Source organism: Mus caroli, unplaced genomic scaffold (genome assembly GCF_978045245.1).
Source record: "Mus caroli unplaced genomic scaffold, Mus_caroli_1 scaffold_5, whole genome shotgun sequence".
NCBI lineage: Eukaryota > Metazoa > Chordata > Mammalia > Rodentia > Muridae > Mus > Mus caroli.
The window spans coordinates 63537137-63558174 of NW_028227260.1; the positions used below are offsets into that span (position 1 = coordinate 63537137).

The 21038-nt window shown below is 38.7% G+C and overlaps 1 long non-coding RNA gene across 1 annotated transcript in view; it reads left to right on the forward strand.

Moving 5' to 3' along the window:
• The window catches only part of LOC115030092 (uncharacterized), a 137015-nt gene that overhangs the window by 110964 nt on the left and 5013 nt on the right, over nucleotides 1-21038 (forward strand). The window contains exon 4 of the long non-coding RNA XR_015047086.1: nucleotides 20731-20998. This is a non-coding gene — a long non-coding RNA (uncharacterized LOC115030092). The remainder of the gene's footprint in view (nucleotides 1-20730; nucleotides 20999-21038) is intronic.

The following is a 21038-nucleotide window of genomic DNA, read 5'->3' on the forward strand; positions in this document are numbered from 1 at the left end:
GAATTCAAAGACCAGTTGAATAAGTATATGATACAAATGTGTAGAGTTTTTGTTCTTCTTGGGAGAATTTTGGAGTTTAGAGCAATGTGGTGATTTGAATAAAAATATCTCCCATAGGCTCATATATTTGAATGCTTGGTCCCCAGGTGGTAGAACCATTTGAAGAGGATTAGGAAGAGCTGTCACTGTGGGTGGGCTTTGACATTTCAAAACCTTTGTACCATTCACATGCACACACCTCTCTTTCCCTGACAATTAAAAGGTCAAGATGTGATCTCTTACATGCTCCTTCCACCATGCCTCTGTTCAATTACCATGTACTTTAACTCTCTAAGACAGTAAGCCCCAAATCAAGCACCTCTTCTTATAAAATTGTCAAGCTCTCAGTGTTTTATTACAGCTAAAGAAAAGTAACTAAGACAAACTGATACCAGAAAGTAGACTATTGCAAAGACATACCTGAAAATGCCTGTCTGTCTGTCTGTTTTTGAAGTAATATGAAAGACTTTGGGTCTTTGTACTGGGACAATGGTTGAGCACTGTAAGCAGAGCTTAATGGAACATCCTAGTCGGATCTTGGAAGACAGTAGTGCCAACAGCAATGTGGACTATGGAATCAAGCTCAAGAGCTTTCAAAGAGCAAAATTAGCAACTGGGCTAGAGACCATTCTTGTGATATTTTGGCAAAGAATGTGGCTGCTTTCTGCCCTTGTCCTAAGAGTCTGCCTGAGGCTAAATTGAAATGTTGTATACTAATTCCTTTGGTAGAGGTAATTTCTGTTACATGGTTATTAGTAATTACTTTTATGCAGGGCTATAATGAAAAAGAACAAGCAGAACAAAAAATACAAAATTTGAAGCAAAAAAAAAAAAATGAGTACCAGGAAATTTACTGTTGGAACCAAAGATTTTGCTTTACTGATGAGCAGCTTGACTTAAAAAAGGAACAAAGTGGTGTCCTCATGGCAAGACCCTGCCCCCATAATCCTGAAGTTTGCCAAGAAGGAAAGATCTGAGGATTTCTGCTCCTAAAAACCAACAATAAAGAAAATCTTATGCAAATGTGATCCAAGGGGGGGTACAGGCTTTACCTCAGCCAACCCTGGTTGTGTTGTCTACATGGTTCTAGCTTTAGAGTCATGAAAAATACTGGAGTAAAGACTGTGGAATCTATTCTACAGTTGACAACAGCTAAAGTCAGGCAGCATGTGGCAGAGCAGACCCTATAGGAGGACCCTGAGATGGCAAGAAGCCCTAGGATTACATTGAGCAAAGCTGGGAAGGTGAAGCCTGGATTGTGTTGGAGATCCCTAAGATGTTGGAAATGCTAGAGTCATGAGACATCTGCCAAGGAAAGCTGAATTCAGGGATGGAACCAGCCCAAAAGCAAGAAATGTGTTCAATGCAGCAAAGCTAGGAGGGAAAACCCATCTAAGCCCTCTGACATCAGATATAGAGCTACATATTTTTGAATTTACCTTGCTTAGTTTCAAATTTGCTTTGGTTCAGTAATTCCTCACTATGTTCCCTTTCTCTCTTTTGGAAGAGTAATATATGTTCTGTGCCATTGAATATTGGAAATAATGTAATTTGCTTTTTGATTTTACAAGGGGTTACAAATAAAAGATTGCCTTGAGTCTCAGTAGAGACTGTGAACTTTTAAACTTCACTGAGACTGTGAAAGACTATGGGGACTTCTCAAATCAGACTGAATGCATTTTGCGTTACGATATGGCCATAAGCCTATGGGAGGCAGGGAGTGGAATGTGGTAGTTTGAATGAAAATGGCCCCTATAGGCTCATATATTTGACTGCTTTAGTCCTAGTTGGTGGGATGGGGAAGTATGATTAGAGGATGTGGCCTTGCTGGAGGAGGTGAGTCACTGGGGATGGGCTTTGAGGTTTCAAAGACTCCCATCATTCCTAGTCTCAGTCTCTGTCTCCCTCCCTCCCTCCCTCCCTCCCTCCCTCCCTCCCTCTTTCCTACCCCACTCTATCTTAATTAGGGTTTTATTGCTGTGAAAAGACATAATGACCAAAGCAACCCTGAACAAGAAAAACCTTTAATTGGGGTTGGCTTACACTTTCAGAGGCTTGGATCATTATCTTCATAGTTGGGAAGCATGCCGCTACACAGGCAAACATGGTGCTGGAGAAAGAACTGAGAATTCTGCATCTAGATCAGCAGGCAGAAAAAAAATAAATCACCTGGCTTGAGCATCTGAAACCTCAAACCCACCAGTGACACTTCCCCCAACATGGTCATACCAATCCAACAAGACCACACCTTTGAATAGTGCCACTCTCTATGAGCCTGTCGGGGGGCATTTCCACTCAAACCACCACATACACATCCTCTCCACCTCTAGCTTGCAGATCAAGATAGAAACTCGCAACTTCCTGCCACCATTCCTTTATTCTGCCATGATGAAATTAAACACTTTCTTTAAGTCGCATTGGTCATGGTGTTTCATCACAGCAATAGAAAAATAGCTAAGACAAGCAATATGCCTTTGGTTCTCAGGGTTCATAAAAAGCCTATAACTTTGATATCAAGACTTTACTCTGACCTGAGCACCTAGAGATACATGTCTATGGATTTTAAAACTTGGGGCCATAAGCCTTTAATTTTCAGGACCTAGATACAAACTTATAGGCTTCCAAATTTAGCCTATAAGTACCTGGCTTTTGAGAATTCAAGGCTGACAACTCTTGTGGGTTTTGTCTTACTAATTTGTGAGTTCCATTCTGACAGATCAAAGGGACCCCCAGGCAGATATTTATGACAGCATGGGTCTAAGAAGCAGTACACTCTGTGTCAGAACCTCACACCAGGGTTCTCAGAGGAACTGAACTGATTGAATATATATTAAAATGGAATTTATTATACTTGATTGAAAAATATAATCTGGGTAGATTCCCATGGCTATCTTCTTGCTAGAGAAGAGCTGCTCAGTCCACAATCTTTGATACCTCCTCTTCCTCACTCTGGTGTTGAAAGCTTGAAGGATTCCTGGAGAGGACTGTTCTTCAGTCTACATCAGAATGCCAAAGAAACTGAGTTCTAGTATCAGGGAAAGATGGTGGTAACTGGAGTGGTGGCACTTATAATAAGATGCAAAGGGAAGTAGGCAAAAAGCAAAAAAGCTTTTCCATTTCCCTCAGACCACTACGGAGGCATTAGTACCTTGGACACTGGCAGAAGATTCTATGCCCATGTGTAGGGTGGGTTTTCCCATCTCTCAGTTAACCTCATTAAGAAGGTCCACTCCTCGTCATGCCTAAAGGATAACCTAATCACAGGTTACAGACATTTGACTCATGGGTGACACCAGATCCTGTCAAGCTGACAAGATTAAACATCATGATTTTTAGTTTTTCTTCTTCTTTTTGGAGTTTTATGTTCATTGGGAATAAAGAGAGTTTGGAATGGCATATGTAAATATTGACAGTAGATAAGATACTTCTGAGTAAAAATGGTAGACTATAATTACCTAATTATCTCTTGCAACTTTAAAAGAAAGGCATGACTGTCCTTTTTTAGGTCGGTCGGTCTCTCTCTCTCTCTCTCTCTCTCTCTCTCTCTCTCTCTCTCTCTCCCACTCTTAGTATCTGTGTCTAAATCTACATCATAACATTTTCTTAATGAACTCCAGTTTAACTTTAAGAAGTAAAAGTAAAACAAAGTGGTATTTTATGGAGATGTAAACCTACAAGAATGACAGAAGAGAGAAGCAATTCAGTTTTAACAGCCAGAGTGAAGATGGCATAACAACCAATTAAGCATGCCTAAGAAAATATAATATACAAGGCTATTGGATTATGTTGAACAAGTTTATGCTGAGTTAAATCCCCAAAGCTCAAGACTAGTGGCAATGGTAAATCAAAATTAAGTATATGGCCGCAGACTGTGACTTAGCAGTTAAAACCACTTACTGCTCTTTCAAAGGAACTGTAGTTTTGTTTCCATTACCACATAACAGCTCACATCTATCTGTACTTCAATTTCCAGAGGATCTAACACCCTCTTCTAGCCTCCACAGACCCTAGGCATGCATGTGGTCCATATACAGACACAGGTAAAACATTTATATACATAAACAAAGAATAATTTAAAAAGTATAAGGGGATTATATTGTAACAGATAAAGTTATATAATAGGTTTAAAACAAAATATATTTATTTATTATTTATGCTGGTCATCTAATGTGGTCACATAGGTGCCAAGACTTATGAGGGATCCATCTTGAAACATTTCTATGATAGCTGTTTCTGAGGTGGTAGTGGGGAATACAGCATCTGTCCACAAAATGGCATGCTACATGCTCACATTTCATAGCCCAAACAGACTATGCCCATAGTCCATTTGATGATGCTATCCTCTGAAGAGCATGGGAAAGGTAAATGGTAGTTCATCTTTACCACTCCCCCTGTCATCTCCATGGCACTAGACAACGCCACTCTACCATGGCAGAAATCTGAGCATTTCTCTTCTTAAAATGGCAAAATAAAATGTGTCTTCAATGAAGAATAGTTGGTACAACTGAGGATCAAACTAATAAATCAACTGAAGTTCTCCAAAGCTTTCCTCCACCTGACTCCTAGAAATCTAGCAGACAGGTTGATCATCTCTGAGGCAATGGGAAAATGGAAATGTCTTTAGGAGTAGACATTTAAAAAGAAAAGTACAACCATAGTGATAATTTATGCAGTATTTATTATATGTTAAGAAGGAGTTCAGAGTCAGCAAGGCCTAATGTAAACAGAGAATCCAATAATATTAAATGGAATAGGGTCATCTAAGCAGTATGAGACAACTGAAGATACTGACCAAAAAAAGGAAAGAAAGAAAGAAAGAAGACAAAAAGCAGATTATGAAATGAGAGGTCAAAAAAAATAAGAACAAATTTTACACAGCTGGAACAGCTGGAGAACAATAAACACCCTTGGAATTTCAAATAATTCTTTTTTAGGCATTTTATTAGATATTTTCTTCATTTACATTTCAAATGATATCCCCAAAACCCCCTATACCCTCCCCCTGCCATGCTCCCAAATAATTCTTTAATAGTAAGATTTTTTAAATGGTAGGCAACGAGGAAGGACATAGTGTAGGGAAAAGGATCCATGAGTCATGAAGGAGAGTAGAAAGTTTTGCTCCTAGTCACCATACTATCATTTAGTTTTATTTTTCCCCTGTGTTGGATATGTGAATTCGACTTGCTGAGTATTGAAGTAGAAAGAACACCTTTTGCATTGCAGAAAATCCAACATGTGTTATTCCTTTGACATGACAATTATAAAGGTTGGGCTAGTTCATTTTACTGACCATTAATTAGTACAACAGGAATTACACATGACCACTCATTGGATGCATTCGTCACACTGACCCACTTAGAAAAACTAAGTTTTTTTTTTGTTTGTTTGTTTCAGGGAAGGAGTTCTACAACCTCTTTTCTTCTTTTTAAACATATATAAAATCATTCTATAAATTAGAAGACAAGTTCATATATATATATATATATATATATATATATATATAATTGGCACCACAAAAACAGTGACAATTACAGCAGAGAAACAATCGCATCATTAAAACTTCAAGAAAATAACCAATAGTTCTCTAATTGAACTTAAGACTCACTCATCAAGAGGGTAACTGTGGCACCTCACTACTAACATTGCACTCTACCACATCTGGGCAGCTTTCCTGAGATCAGCACAAAATGGAAGACTCCCTTTTCTTCGTGGGCTTCTCTGCCTGATCTGGGAACCCTGACTCTAATCTTCTACCTGAGGAATGCCACATATGTTCAACTTCCTGGAATGGCTCTCCTCTCAAATGAGGCGTCCCGGAATCTTAAACCTCGGCTAATGAAACTTCACCCTAAGAAAAAAACCTTCCAATGGGTCGGGGGTGGGGAGCACCCTCATAGAGGCAGGGGGAAGAGGGATAGGATAGGGGGTTTCTGAAGGGGAGACCTGGAAATGGGAAAACATTTGAAATATAAATAAAGAAAATATACAATAAAAGAAAAATGTCTAAACAAAGCAATATGATTAAAAGAAAACTCTAGAAAAATTAAAAAAAATTAAAACAAAGGTAAATTCATTTGTTTAGGCGTTCACTTTTCATTTACATGCTTGCAGAAAAGTACATTTCTCTTGTAAAGGTATAAGCAAGGAAATGCTTTAGAATTCAATTCTAATCAAAGACAGAATATTTTGCTGTACTTTATTATTCTCCAGTGGGACTCCAGAGAGGTGCATGATATCTGGCTAAGTAACTCAGGAGCATCAATAGTCAATCATAAGGGAAGCATTTTCCCTTTACTTCTTGAATTCAATATTAGACTTCTGTCAAATAGAGAATTATTTCAAATAAAACTCAGTGATGTCTTTAAAATGTGCATTTTTTCCTCCTACTAATTTCAAAATCAACCTAGCTTGTGTCACACAAATGGAGTAAACTCTTCATCATTTGAAATTCTCTTTTACAACACTATTATAAAATAAAGAGTGTGATTTTGGCAAATTTTTAAAAAAGGGATAAAAACCCCTTCCCACTCTCCTACATTTACCCAAATAAAGTGTATGTGCAAAAGCTGTTGAACACCATCTGAGAGAGTTGTTTCATTGAATGTCCTCTAAAAGAACTGTAACACTGAAGAGCTATTTACACTGAAAACTTTTGAGAAGACCTCCTCTTTCCTGCATTCACTACCAGACTGGGTTCCTGCTGACCCACCCGTTCTGGACTTCACTTCATCTTGTCCTGCCTGGTGTTTAGCAGTACCTGGACACCCCAAGGGAAGATGCAGAAAAAACAGAACCACAGGAAACAATACCTGGTCCTGGAAATCGTACTAAGTACCTGGGGGGGCTAGCAAAGTCATGGATCTTGGAGGACAATCTACAACTACTAATTGATTAAACCAGCACAATCCCTAACTACATTGTAAATAGTTGTCTCTATATCCACAAATAAGATTAATTTTTATCCCTAATCAAGAGTCACCTCTTTGCAAAAGACAGGGACCATTACAGAAAACCACAACTAACAGAAATTCAGAGATGTGGAGTCCAATTCCAACAGATACAGCTACAAAGCAAGTCTAACACCTAAGGCTCAGGGAACATCCTGGAAGAGGTGGTAGAGAGATTGTAAGATCCAGAGGATCACAGATTTTGCTGTGAGATTGTGTCTCCTAGGAGTTTCAGAAGCTACACCCCATAAACTCTTATCAACATGACTGCCTAAAAATGAACTGAATGAGATTGAAACCAATAGACATACTAATGTGGATGTGGGAAATCCCATGAGACCCCAAATCTACACAAAGAATTATAGACAACCAAGGAATGCTGGGCACTGAAGAAATAGCTTTCTCTAGGGAAGAGCACACCAATTCATTATCCAATACCAAATGGTCACTCCTGAAATCATATATACATACAACTAACACTATATGGGCTGAGCAGGTTGTATTTATATATTATAAATATAAATATATGTATGTATATATGTATATAATAACTAATAAAAAAGAAACCGTGAATTTGAAAGAAAGCAAGAAGGGGAACATGGGAGGGTTTGGAAGGAGGAAAAAAGGGTGCAATGATGTAATTATGTTGTAAGTTCAAATATAATAAATAAAAATTTTAAAAATAAGGTATGTCAGGACTGAATCACCTGATTTGTAGACCAAGAAATGAACCTGCAGGGCCATGGACCATGAGAGAAAGCCTGGTAAGATTGCGCCAAAGGCTTGAAGCCCCAAAGATCCTGAAGGAACAATAGGAGTTTTGCCTGGTCCCGGTACCAGGTTTCCTCTCATGGTCCACTCAATGGTTCCTCTCATTGCCTCACACGGACTTATAGAATACCTGCAACCATGAATGAAAATAGATCCACACCAAGTATTAACACTAAATTTCAGAGTCTTTGGGACAAAAAAAAATATTAGAAGTTCTGTTATTTCCTTTGCTATACAGAAGTGTTTGGGTTTGATACAACACATCTATGAGTTCTTGTTTTTTAATCCCTTAAGCTGTTGGCACTATATTCAGAAAACACATAAAAGTAGGAGAGCTATTTAGGGTACCAATAGAAGAATGGAATACCAGTAAGTGCAGGTAATAGGAGGGATAAATATAATCAAAAAACATAGTTAGATATGTAATATAGTCATAATGAAGAGCAAATATTTTGTAAAATTAAAACACACTAATAAATTCATTTAAAGCTCTAGAAAAATATAAATAGTGGAGACATAAGAAGCCAAGAATACAAATTTCTCAGTGGGAAACATTAGAAGATATATATCTCTATTTCTCTCTTTAGCTCTCTCTATATATCAGAAGGTAGAAAGTATGGCTGCACTTAGGCTGATATAGTGCTAGAGTAGTAGCTGAGAGTTCTGGATTCACAGGGAGCAGAGAGAGAGAGACAGACAGACAGACAGACAGACAGACTTCCTCCAATAAGACCACACACCTAATTCTTTCAAATAGTGCCATTCCTAGTGGTCAAGTATTTAAATCTATGAGTGCAGGGACCATTCTCATTCAAATCATGACACCAATCAAAATTTAGTTATGAGTGAAACCACTTCCATATGTGTGAAATATTAATTGAGTTAAGCCCCATCAAATTTATATTTCGAAGCTATAAACCCCAGTCTACCAAAACCTGATCTTTTTTGAAATAACATTGTTGTATATATTGTTATTTAAGATCAGAGTATATTGAGGCAAGTTGAGCCCTTAATCCAACATACTTTATACTTTATATAAAGAACACATTTTTACATAGACACATGTACACAGTGACAATGATGTTTGGGCAAGAAGACATGGGCAGGACTGATACATCTATAACAAACCACCAGAGGCTAGTAAAGAGCTATGAAATGTGTTCTCCCTTACAACCCTCAGAAATAACCAAATATGTTTTATATCTGGGATTTGTAGCCTCAGGAGACAATAAATTTCTGTTGTATACTTCACTCATAATGAATGTATTTTACTATGGCAATGTTATATCTAAAAAATGAATACATGACGTCTCAAAAATATTTATCTACTATGTATCATCTTCATGTAACACATTGTGGAACTCACTAACATTAGGTAATAAATTATTAAAGAGAAAATCACAGAATACAAAAAAGGGGGAAATGAAATGTCTACAAAGTTCAAGGGACTCTCCACATGTATTAGCTAATTTTCTATTATTGAAGTGATTTCATGAAATAAATCAACTTACTAAGAAAAAAGGTTTATTTGAGCTTTCAATTTGGGATGTTTTGGTGCATGGTTGGTTGGCCCTGCTACTTTTGAGCCTGTAGAGGGATAGCACTGGAAGCAGGAGTGTATGGCAGGAGAAATTGCTTACTTCATGGCAGCTGAGACTCAGAGAAGGAACTGGGTTCCCACAATTCAATTTAAAGGCAGGCCACCAATAACCTCTAATCCACCATAAAGACACATATTTTCAAAGTCACCACTACATTTTAATAGTGCCAAACTGAGACCCAAACTTTAAAACAGATCCAAGCTATATAGCAGCAGTACCAGGATAATGGTGAAAGGAGATTTCATATGTTCAGCAAGCATTGCAGCTAAGCAATCTAGATTGATACTGTGCCATTCATAAGAAACATCAAAAATGTTACTCCTGTTATCATGCCATCTGGGCAGTCGGAAAAACTACCCCAGAAATTTTGTAAGTTTTGTAAGAATATCAATTTTTTGTTTTGTGTTTTGTTTTTTGTTTTCAAGACAGGGTTTCTCTGTATAGCCCTGGCTGTCCTGGAACTCACTTTGTAGACCAGGCTGGCCTCATTGTCAGTGCCTCTATTTGCTATTTTTCTTTCCTTCATCCATTTCCAAAATAGCTAATAAACTTAACTAATCGCCCCCTCCCACCCCTCAAAAACATCAGTGAGCTTTTTTACCAGTTGGTAAGAGAAAGGAGACAGGAGTTGTTAAGAGAAAGGAGCCTTATTTTATAGTTAGGTATGGTTGGAAGAAGATATTTTTCTAAAACACACTTAATGCTATCTTTGGATATATGTAGGCGATGATCAGTGAATAGTAGGTTCTTCACCATAAGAACACCAGAAGGTTGAGTTTGAGATAGCTAAACTAAAAAGTAAACCAGGCATTGAACAAATATTTTACTTACTTATATGTTGGAGTGCTCTGATCCATTCTGGGTCACTAAGTGATTATTAAGGGTCATATGGGTGCCAGTTTGAGTAATACTCTTTCCATTGTACCATGTCATCCCAGATAGAAAGAAGTACAACTAATAGAGGAGGTACACCCATTAATTCAAACCAATTGCTGTTCATGTTACAATGGTCTTTATTTTCTGAAATATATTTTGCACATTCAATGAAGGGATCCCTAGTGTATTTATTTGATTGATAGAAATGTTAATTAAAATAGTAGTATCTATAAGCAATATAAGTATCTCATTTTAAAGGAAATTATAATTAGCACATACTACATATACACTGCTGATTACTCTACAAGAATTAAAAGGATATGTTAAAAAGTGGTTTAAGTTAGAAGTTAGTTTTTAAAGTTCAAAAAACATATGCATACCTATGAAATATAGGTAATACAACTGAGAATACTAAACATTGTATGTAGGACATGATTGAAAATATATCAAAATGTAGAAAAAGAAACCACTTAGGAGAGAACTGCTTCAACTGCTCACAGTAGCACTTCTCTAATGTTTATGGGCTTATACATGATGTTTATCTTCTTATTTAGCCTTTTCTACATGCTTGCACATTTTCTATAATGAGCAGGTGTGTATTTTATAGCCAAGGAAAACTTACTGAAAAAATACATGAAAAAAAGCAAACAAAGAGATCATGGGAGCTGCCTGACCTTCCTTTCCTATATAATTAAGAAAGCCTGGACAGAGAATTCTTAGGAGTAGGTTCCAGGAAATCTCCCTTAGATGCAAATCCCAGACCCAGATGCAAGGTTTTCCAAGAGAAATACACTTGTTCAAAGAGTAGGTGTTTTTCAAAAGCCAAGGGTGGGAGCAAAGAATTGTTTTCCTTCAGTAGAGCAATACTGCCACCAAAAGAGAAATTGCTGAAGAAACAGCCATGACCATAGGTATAAAAGAGAAGTTAAACAAAAAGGGAGAAGAGTAGAAAGGAGAGTAGAAGAAAGAAAACAGAAGAAAGAAAAAGCATTATGTAGACTCATTGGATTTCCTGCCTTTGCAAAAGTTCCTCATCAGAGGCATAAAGGAATCATTGTTATTCACTAAGAAGAATGGTCATAGATGGCCTGGCACTAAGCCGTTTGGGATTATGAAGTGAGTAGAGTTCTGAGGGTCTAAAACTTTTCATTAGGAGAAACAGAGTGTATAGCAAGTACACAGGGTGATTGGTTGTGCTAGGTAAGCAGGCTAAGAACTTCTTTGATACATAGTTTTGAAACTGCTTGGAGAAATGATTCAATAGAACATTTCAGGATTCAATAGAACATTTCAGGAAACCCTTCACCATAATGGTGTGTTATGTGTGTGTGTGTGTGTGTGTGTGTGTGTGTGTGTCCATATATATATGGTATTAATTTTGTTTCATTTTTAAAGCAAAATTTATAATCTTTGGTTTAGTAGGACAAGTCAATAACACTGACAGTCGAATTTATTTTATTTTATTTTGTTGTTTGTTTGCTTGCTTGCTTGTTTTTGAGAAAGGATTTTTCTGTGTATCCCTGGATTTCTTGGAACTCACTACGTAGACCAGGCTGTCCTAAGACTAACAGAGATCTGCCTAAGTCTGCCTCCTGCATCCTGGCATTAAAGGCATGTGACACCACTGCCTGGCATAAAATTTAAATATCTTATAAATTGTTTTTAAGGCTCTGGGTTCTCTCTTCACTCAAAAGGACTCTTGGGGGACCCCAAAAACATCCTGCTTCCCCATGGAAACCTTTCGGGGCCTCAAGACCTTGGAAATCTGTTTTATTAATCCTATCCCAGTCAGATCCACCCACCATACCACTTGGGACCGACAGGACATAGCCTGCAGAGTAGGGCCTGCTTGAGGCACAGCCAGCAAAGTTGGGTACCCTGACCTTCATTGTCTGGCACATAGCTACCTCTACCTTCCCTAGAAGTCCTGCTGCCATCAAGACCATCCAGCCAACACCAAGGACAAACAGATGCCTAAAGGACAGCATAAAAACACAATCAACAAGACCCAGGGCAATATGGCACAATTAAAGCTATCCTGCTACAACAAACACTGGATATCCTAATGAAACTAAAACACAAGAAGAGGATCTTAAATCTAATCTTATAAAGTTGATAGGGGCCTTTTTTAAAGGGAACATGAACAAATTCCTTAGGGAAATAAAGGAAAATACATTTGAGCCAATACAGTTGATAAAAGAGGAAGCAAATAAATATAAAGAAATAAAGGGAAATACAATCAAACAGTTGAAAGATATGAATAAAACTGTCCAAGACCAAAAAAAGGGAAATAGAAACAATAAAGAAAACACTAACTGAGGAAATCCTGGAGATGGAAAACCTAGAAAATAGAACAGGAACTACAGACATAAGCATCATCAAGAGAATGCAGGTGATGAAAGGGAGAATCTCAGGTACACAAGATAGGAGAGAAAGAGACCAATATATCAGTCAAAGAAAATGCAAACTCTAAAAAGTTCATAACACAAAACATCCAGGAAATTTGGAACACCATGAAAAGACCAAACCTAAGAATAATAGGAATAGAAGAAGGAGAATATTAGATTCCCAGTTCAAAGGCCCAGAAAACATCAACAAGATCATAGAACTAAATTTCCCTAAGCTAGAGAAAGAGATGCCTATAAAGGTACATGAAGCTTACAAAACAGCAAACAGATTGGACCAGAAAAAAAAAATCCCCCTGCCACGTAATAATCAAACCGCTAAATATACAGAACAAAGAAAGGATTTTAAAAGCAGGAAGGGGAAAAGTACAAGTAACATATAAAGGCAGATGTAATCAGAATTACACCCGATTTCTCATCTGAGATCCTAAAAGCTAGAAAGGCCTGGACAGAGGTATTGCAGACCCTAAGAGAGCACAGAGGTCACCCCACACTATTATACCCAGAAAAATTTTCAATGGCCATAGATGGAGAAACCAAAATATTTCATGACAAATCCAGATTTAAACAAGACCTTTCCATAAATCCAGCCCTACAAAGGATAATAGGAAGAAAACTCCAACACAAGGAGGCCAACTATATCCAAGAAATAAATAATTTCACATCATTAAAACCAACAGAAGAGAAACAGTCACACTCAACAACTACCAACATAAAAATAACAGGAAGTAGCAGTCATTGGTCATTAATATCTCTCAACATCAATGAAATCAATTCCCCAGTTTAAAAAAAAAAAACAGAACGAATATATAAACAGAATCCATCATTCTGCTTCATACAAGAAACATATCTCAGCAGCAAACATAGTATTATCTCTGTATAAAAGGCTAGAAAAAGGTTTTCCAAGCAAATGGACCCAAGAAACATGCTGGAGTAGCCATTCTAATATCTAATAAAATAGACTTTCAACCAAAAGAAATCAAAAGAGACAGGGAAGGACACTTCATACTCATCAAATGAAAAATCCACCAAGAAGAAATCTCCATTCTGAACATCTATACCACAAATCCAAGGGCACCCGCATTTGTAAAAGAAACATACTAAAGCTTAAAAAGCACATCAATCCACACACATTAATAGTGGGAGACTTCAACACACCACTCTGACCAATGGACAGGTTGTCAAGACAGTAACGAAACAGAAAAAGAACGAAACTAACCAAGGTTATGATTCAAATTGACCTAACAGATATGTATATAGAATGTTTCACCCAAGCACAAAAGAATATATATTCTTCTCACACCTCATGGAATATTCTTCAAAACTGACCATATAACCAGTCACAGCACAAGCCTCTATTGGCCCAACTTGGAATCCATCTCAAGGGGAAGCTCCAAGGCCTGACATTACTGATGCTATGGTATGCTAACCCTTGAGAGATTTGAGGCCCTAGCAGTGCAGGGGTGGGGCATCCTCTTGAAGACAAGGGGGGAGGAGGAATGAGATGAGGAATGGGAGGGTGGGCCAGGAGGGGTACAATGACTGGACTGTAAAAAAGAAATAAAAAAAATTAAAAAGAAAATGCAAAACAGAACAAAACCAAGAAGATTGAAATAACCCCATGCATTTTATCAGATTACCATAGATTAAAGCTGGACAACTGAAACAACAGAAAGCCCATGGAAACTAAACAACTCTCTACTCAATCCCTGATCACCAGGTCAGGGAAGAAATAAAGAATAAAATTAAAGACTCTAGAATTCAATCAAAATGAGAATACAACATACCCAAACTTATGGGACATTATTTCTTTTTCTTTTTCTTTTTTTTAAAGATTTATTTATTTATTATATGTAAGTACACTGTAGCTGTCTTCAGACACTCCAGAAGAGGGCGCCAGATCTCGTTACGGATGGTTGTGAGCCACCATGTGGTTGCTGGGATTTGAACTGTGGACCTTGGGAAGAGCAGTCGGGTGCTCTTACCCACTGAGCCATCTCACCAGCCCCTATTTCTTTTTCTTATGGGACATTTTTAAAGCAGTGCTAAGTCAAGTTCATAGCAGTAAATGCCTTCATAAAAGAAAAAAAAAAACTGGAAAGTTCTCATAGTAACGAATTAAACATACATCTGAAGGCTCTAGAAATAAAAGAAGCAAACACATGCAGGAGGAGTAGACAGTGGGAATTAATCAAACTCAGAGCTGCAATCAATCAATTAGAAGCAATGAGAATACAAAGAATCAATAAAACCAAGAGCTGGTTCTTTGAGAAAATCAACAAGATAGATAAACCCTTAGTCGTCATAACTAAAAGGCAGAGAGAGAGAGAGTACCCAAATGAACAAAATCAGAATTGAAAAAGGGAGACATAAGAACAGATTCAAAGGGAAGAACCTTAGATAAAATGCCCGACAGTAGGGAGAGGGAACTTATAGAGCCCACCTCCAGCAGGAAGACAGCACATCAAGTGAGGGATGGGATTGCCATCCCACTGTCACATGTCTGACCTGTTGTCGTAAATCTCTCCAACCCAACTATGCCCCAGAAATGAAAACACAACACAATTAATATGAATATATGCTCTGCAGCTAGATTGGGCAGATCTACCACTACACTAACATCTTCCACATCTATGAGACCCCTTAGAACTTGCAGTTTCTCCTGGCATGTGCTTCTGATCCGCTTTTCTTTTTCCTCCTCCTCTGTCTTCTCTCTCTCAAACCTCCTTTTCTTTCTTTCCACTCCACCTTCCCTTTTATCTACTCAATCATAAGCTCTCTTTTATTTTACAAATTAAGATGGAAGAAGGTTTATAAGAAATCACCTGAGTGCTGACTCATTCCTTGTTCACAACCCCTCACAGGAGAACGGAATTGACAAAATAATTAGCCCCAGGGCTACCCACACCACTTCCCCCTTTCTGTCTAATTAAAAGACAATTTTATCTCATATATAATTGAACATAACTATTACTATTTTGTAACATAATGTACAAGAGACCTAACACCCAGTCCATCATTTTTGTTAATTAAACAGAACCTCTGTCCTCTATTCTTACTTAAAAGACTTATAATTCACATCTCGCTAATGTCTTGGCTTTAGATTGAATGCCATCTGAAAACCATCCTGTCAAAACTGTTCCTCTCAAAGTAAAAAGCCTGGGTTGGCTAGGAGACTGTGGTTTTTCAATCCCATCAGAAATCCAAGAACAACTGGTGTTAACTGAAAATATATAGAAAGCCTAGGGGGACTTTTGGGATAGCATTGGAAATGTAATTGAGGAAAAGATGTAATAAAAAAAAAAAGATTAAAAAAAAAAAAGAGCGGTCAGGGATCTTAGTCCCTGAGCCATCTCTCCAGCGTTTCTTTTAACCCCTTGAATCGTGCATGACATTTGGAAAAATAAAAATAGTCATGGAAAAAAATCCAAAAAAAAAAGAAAGCCTAACACAGCTCCCAAAACTTAGCCTCTCTTTATGTTATAATTCTAATATTGCAGCATCTGCATTATTTTGATTTGCTAGCTTTAATAAATTATCCTCTAGACTATGTTGCCAAGTCTTAAGCTTCTCTCTCTGTTGCTCAGGCTCATCTGTGAACTTCAGAAATTTCTGTTCTAGCATCTCTTCCAGTTTCTGTCTCCAACCCTCAGTCTCCTCTTTCTGTTGCTTATTTTGACTTATGAAATCCTGAACCTTTAGCTCTAGTATTACTTGTAATCTCTTTTCTAAGGCAAGGATTTTTTTTTTTTTTTATCTAGGGCCCAGTCTTTTGAGAAGACATAGTAAATCAAGAGAATAAATATTGCAATACCGATTCCTTTAACTCCATCCCTGTCAAACCATTCAAAATATCATCACGTAGAGCCAAAAAGATATTTATTGTGTTTCCCACCTTTAAGTATCAAAAGGTTATACATCTCTCTTTATGTCAATGAATTACCTAGTCTGGAGCCCTTGGTACCTTTATGTCCACGAGAAGCTGAGTGTAGAAAGACCCTCGTGGTCGTCTGTGTCCCTGGTTTGGGTACAGCTGGCAGCGTGTGCTTGTGTGCTGATTTCAGGCAATCTGCAGCGTAAACAAGCAGTCAGGAGATCCAGTCTGGCTGTTCTCCCAGGCAGTTGTGTTCCCTACAGCTGCGGGCTGAGGTGCTGTCCCTGGCTGTAGCTCTCTGTCTGTGAGTTAGGGGAGAGAGCCTCTCTGTTGTTCTCTGTAGGCCACTCAGACTCAGTCAGTTTCCAATCCACACTGCTACAGCCTATATCTCTGCCCAAGCCCTATTCAGGGATTGGGGGACAGTGAACGTTGATCTCATGTTAGTTGAGTTCAAATCAATAGGTTGGGCACCATTTTGTTGCTGTAAATCTCTCCAACCCAATTATGCACCAGCAATGAAAACACAACACAATTAATATGAATACATGCTCTGCACCTAGATTGGGCAGATCTACTGCTACACTACCATCTTCCATATTAATGAGGCCCCTTAGGACTTGCGGTTTCTCCAGGCCATGTGCTTCTGCTCTGCTTTTCTTCTTCCTCCTCTCCTCTGCCTTCTCTCTCTCAAACCTCCTTCTTTTCTTTCTTTCCACTCCACCTTCCCTCTCTCTGTCCAATCATCAGCTCTCCTTTATTTTACAAATTAAGGAGGGAAGAAGGTTTACAAGAAATCACCTGAGTGCTGACTCATTCCTTGTTCACAAGCCCTCACAGGAGAACGAAATTGACATCAAATATAATTAGCCCCAGGGCTATCCACAACACTGACCCATAATTGTTCCTGTCTGAAAGAATTGCAGGAATGGAAATGGAGAGGAGCCTGAGGAAAGAAGGTCCAGCAACAAGCCCAAAGTGGGATCCAGGTTAAGGGGAGGTTCCAAGGCCTGACACTATTACTGAGGCTATGGAGCACTCACAAAAAGGGACCTAGCATGACCACACTCCTGAAGACCCAACAAGCAGCTGAAAGAGTCAGATGCAGATATTTACATCCAACCAATGGATAGAAGAAGCTGACCCCTGTTGTTGAATTAGGGAAGGCTGAAAGAAGCTGAAGAGAAGGGTGACCTTGTAGGAGGACCAGCAGTCTCTATTAATCTGGACCCCCAAGATCTCTCAAACACTGGACCACCAAACAGACAGCATACACCAGCAGATATGAGGCCCCCCAACATACATACAATAGAGGACTGCCTTGTCTGTGTTCTTTCAGAGAAGATACACCTAACCCTCAAGAGACTGGAGGCCCCATGGAGTTTAGAGGTCAGGTGGGGTGTGGAGTGGGGACATCCACATGGAGACAAGGGGTGGGGAGGAGGTATGGAATGTGGAACAGACAGAGGGTGGACTGGGGGGAATAAAAATGGAGTGTAAAAAATAAATTAATAAAAAAAGAAAAAAGGAGACATAAGAACAGACACTGAGGAAATTCAAAGAATCATTAGGTCTCAGTTCAAAAGCCTGCACTCCACAAAATAGGAAAATCTAAATGAAACACATGGTTTTCTAGAAATTAACAAAGATACCAATTAACAAAGATAAATCAAGATCAGGTAAACTATCTTAATAGTCCTATAACCACTATGGAAATAGAAGCAGTCATTAAAAGTCTCCCAACCAAACAAAAAACAAAAAAAAACAAAACAAAAAAAAAACAAAAAACAAGCCGGGCGTGGTGGCTCACGCCTTTAATCCCAGCACTTGGGAGGCAGAGGCAGGCGGATTTCTGAGTTCGAGGCCAGCCTGGTCTACAGAGTGAGTTCCAGGATAGCCAGGGCTACACAGAGAAACCCTGTCTCAAAAAACCAAAAAAAAAAAAAAAAAAAAAAAAAAAGAAAGAAAGAACACTTGCCAAACTCATTCTATGAGTCCACAGTCATACTGATACCTAAACAACAAAAGTACTCAAGAAAGAAAGAAATTTTCAGACAAATTTCCCTTATGAGCATTGATGCAAAAATACTCAATATAAAACTCACAAACCAAATCCAGGAACACATCAAAGACATCACACACTATGATCAAGTAGGTTTCATTCTATGGATGCATGGGTGGTTCAATATATGAAAATCCATCAATGTAATCCAACATATATACTTACTAAAAGAAAAAAAAAAAAACATGATCATCTCACTAGTAATAAAACTTGCTCGGCCATTAGTGGAAAGAGAGGCCCATTGGTCGTGCAAACTTTATATGCCTCAGTACAGGAGAATGCCAGGGCCAAGAAATGGGAGTGGGGGGGAGTGGGGGGAAGGGTGTGGGCAACTTTTGGGATAGCATTGGAAATGTAAATGAAATAAATACCTAAAAATATAAAAATAAAACACACACACACACACACAAACTTGCATGGTATTAGTATAGAAACAGTCAGGTCAGTCATTGAAACCAAATCAAAGACCCAAAGACCTGAGAAGAAACTCACACACCTACAGACACTTGATTTTTAACAAAGAAGCCAAAACTATGCAATGGAAAAGGAAAAGCATCGTCAACAAATGGTGCTGGTCTAACTGTAAGTCTGCGTGTAGGAAAATACAAGTGGATCCATATTTATCACCCTGCACAAAACTCAAGTCCAAGTAAAGTGGAGAATAGCCTTGAATTCATCGGTACAGGAGACAACATCCTGAACAGAACACCAATAGCTCAAATACTAAGGTCAACAATTAATAAATGAAACCTCATAAAACTGAAAAGCTTCTTTAAGTCAAAGAACACTGTCAATAGGTCGAAACAGAAGCCTAGAGAATGGGGAGAGATCTTCACTAACCCTATGTCAGAAAGAAGGTTAATATCAAAACTGTATAAGAAACTTAAGAAGTTAGACACCAACAATCCAAATAACCCAATTAAAAATGGGATACAGAGCTAAACAGAGAATTCTCAACAGAGGAGTCTCTAATGGCCAAGAAGCACCTAAAGAAATGTTCACTGTCCTTAGTTAACAGGGAAATGCAAATCAAAACGACCCTGAGATTCTGTCTTACACCCATCAGAACAGTACATGCTGGTGAGGTTGTGGAGCAAGGGGAACACTACTCCATTTCCCGTATGAGTGCAAACTTGTACCACTCTGAAAATCAATTTGGTAGTTTCTCAGAAGATTGGGAATAGTTCTATCTCAAGACCCAGCTATACCACTTATGGGCATTTTCCCAAAAGATGCTCTACCATCCCATGAGGACACCTGCTCAGTTATGGTCATAGAAGCTTTATTCATAATAGGCAGAAACTGGAAACACCCTAGATATCCCTCAGCTGAAGAATGGATAAAGAAAATGTGGTTCATTTACACAATGGAATAGTACTCAGCCATATAAAACAAGGACATCATAAATTTTACAGGCAAATGGATGGAACTAGAAGCTATCATCCTGAGTGAGGTAGCCCAGACCCAAAAGGACATGCATGGTATATACTCACTCATAAGTGGTTATTAGCCATAAAGTACTGATTAACCGGTTATGCTATAATCAACAGACCCAAAGAAGCCAAATAACAAGGAAGGCCCAAGGGAGGATAGTTGAATCCTTCTCAGAAGGAGAAACAGAATAAACATCGGAGGTTGATGGAAGAAGGGGATGAGGAAGGGAACAGGGTGCGGGTGGGGGAATCATATGTAGGGAGAACCAAGAGAGATAGGCAGTTGGGTGTGCAGTGGGAGAGGCAAACTCTAGGATGTGCCAGAGACTCAGGATGGGGGGAGGCCCCAGATAATCTATTGAGATGACTCTAGCTGAAACTCCTAGCAGTGGGGGATATGGATCTTGAAGTGGACAGTCCCTGTAGCCAGGCAGGATTACCTGGAGGATTCTTTCCGACTGAGGCTAGACATGACAGTCCATTTAAGGGGCTCAGGATCCACAGGCAGGTAGGCAACAGGCTCAGGGACAGCCCTAGTGGGGGTATAAGGATAATAACCCACCCACAAAACATTCAACCCCAAATGTGTCTTACCTACAAGATGTAGAAGGATAAAGATGAGCAGAGACTGAGGGAATGGCCAACCAATGACTGCCCGAACTTGAGACCATGGGCAAGAACCAATCCCTGACAATATTAATAATACTCTGTTATGCTTGTAGACAGGAACCTAGCATAACTGTCATCTGAGAGGCTCCACCCAGAAGCCAATGGAAAAAGATGCAAAGACTCATACCCAAACATTAGGTGGAGCTCAGGGAGTCATATGGAAGAGTTGAGAGACGGGTTGAGGAATCCGAAGAGAAAAGGAATACTACAGGAAGACCAACAGAGTCAACTAACATGGACCCTTGGGAGCTCCCAGAGAACAAATCACCAACCAAAGAATATACACAGGCTGGACGTAGGCCCTCTGCACATATGTAAAAGGTGAGTAGCTTGATCTTCATGCAGGTCTCACAACAATGGG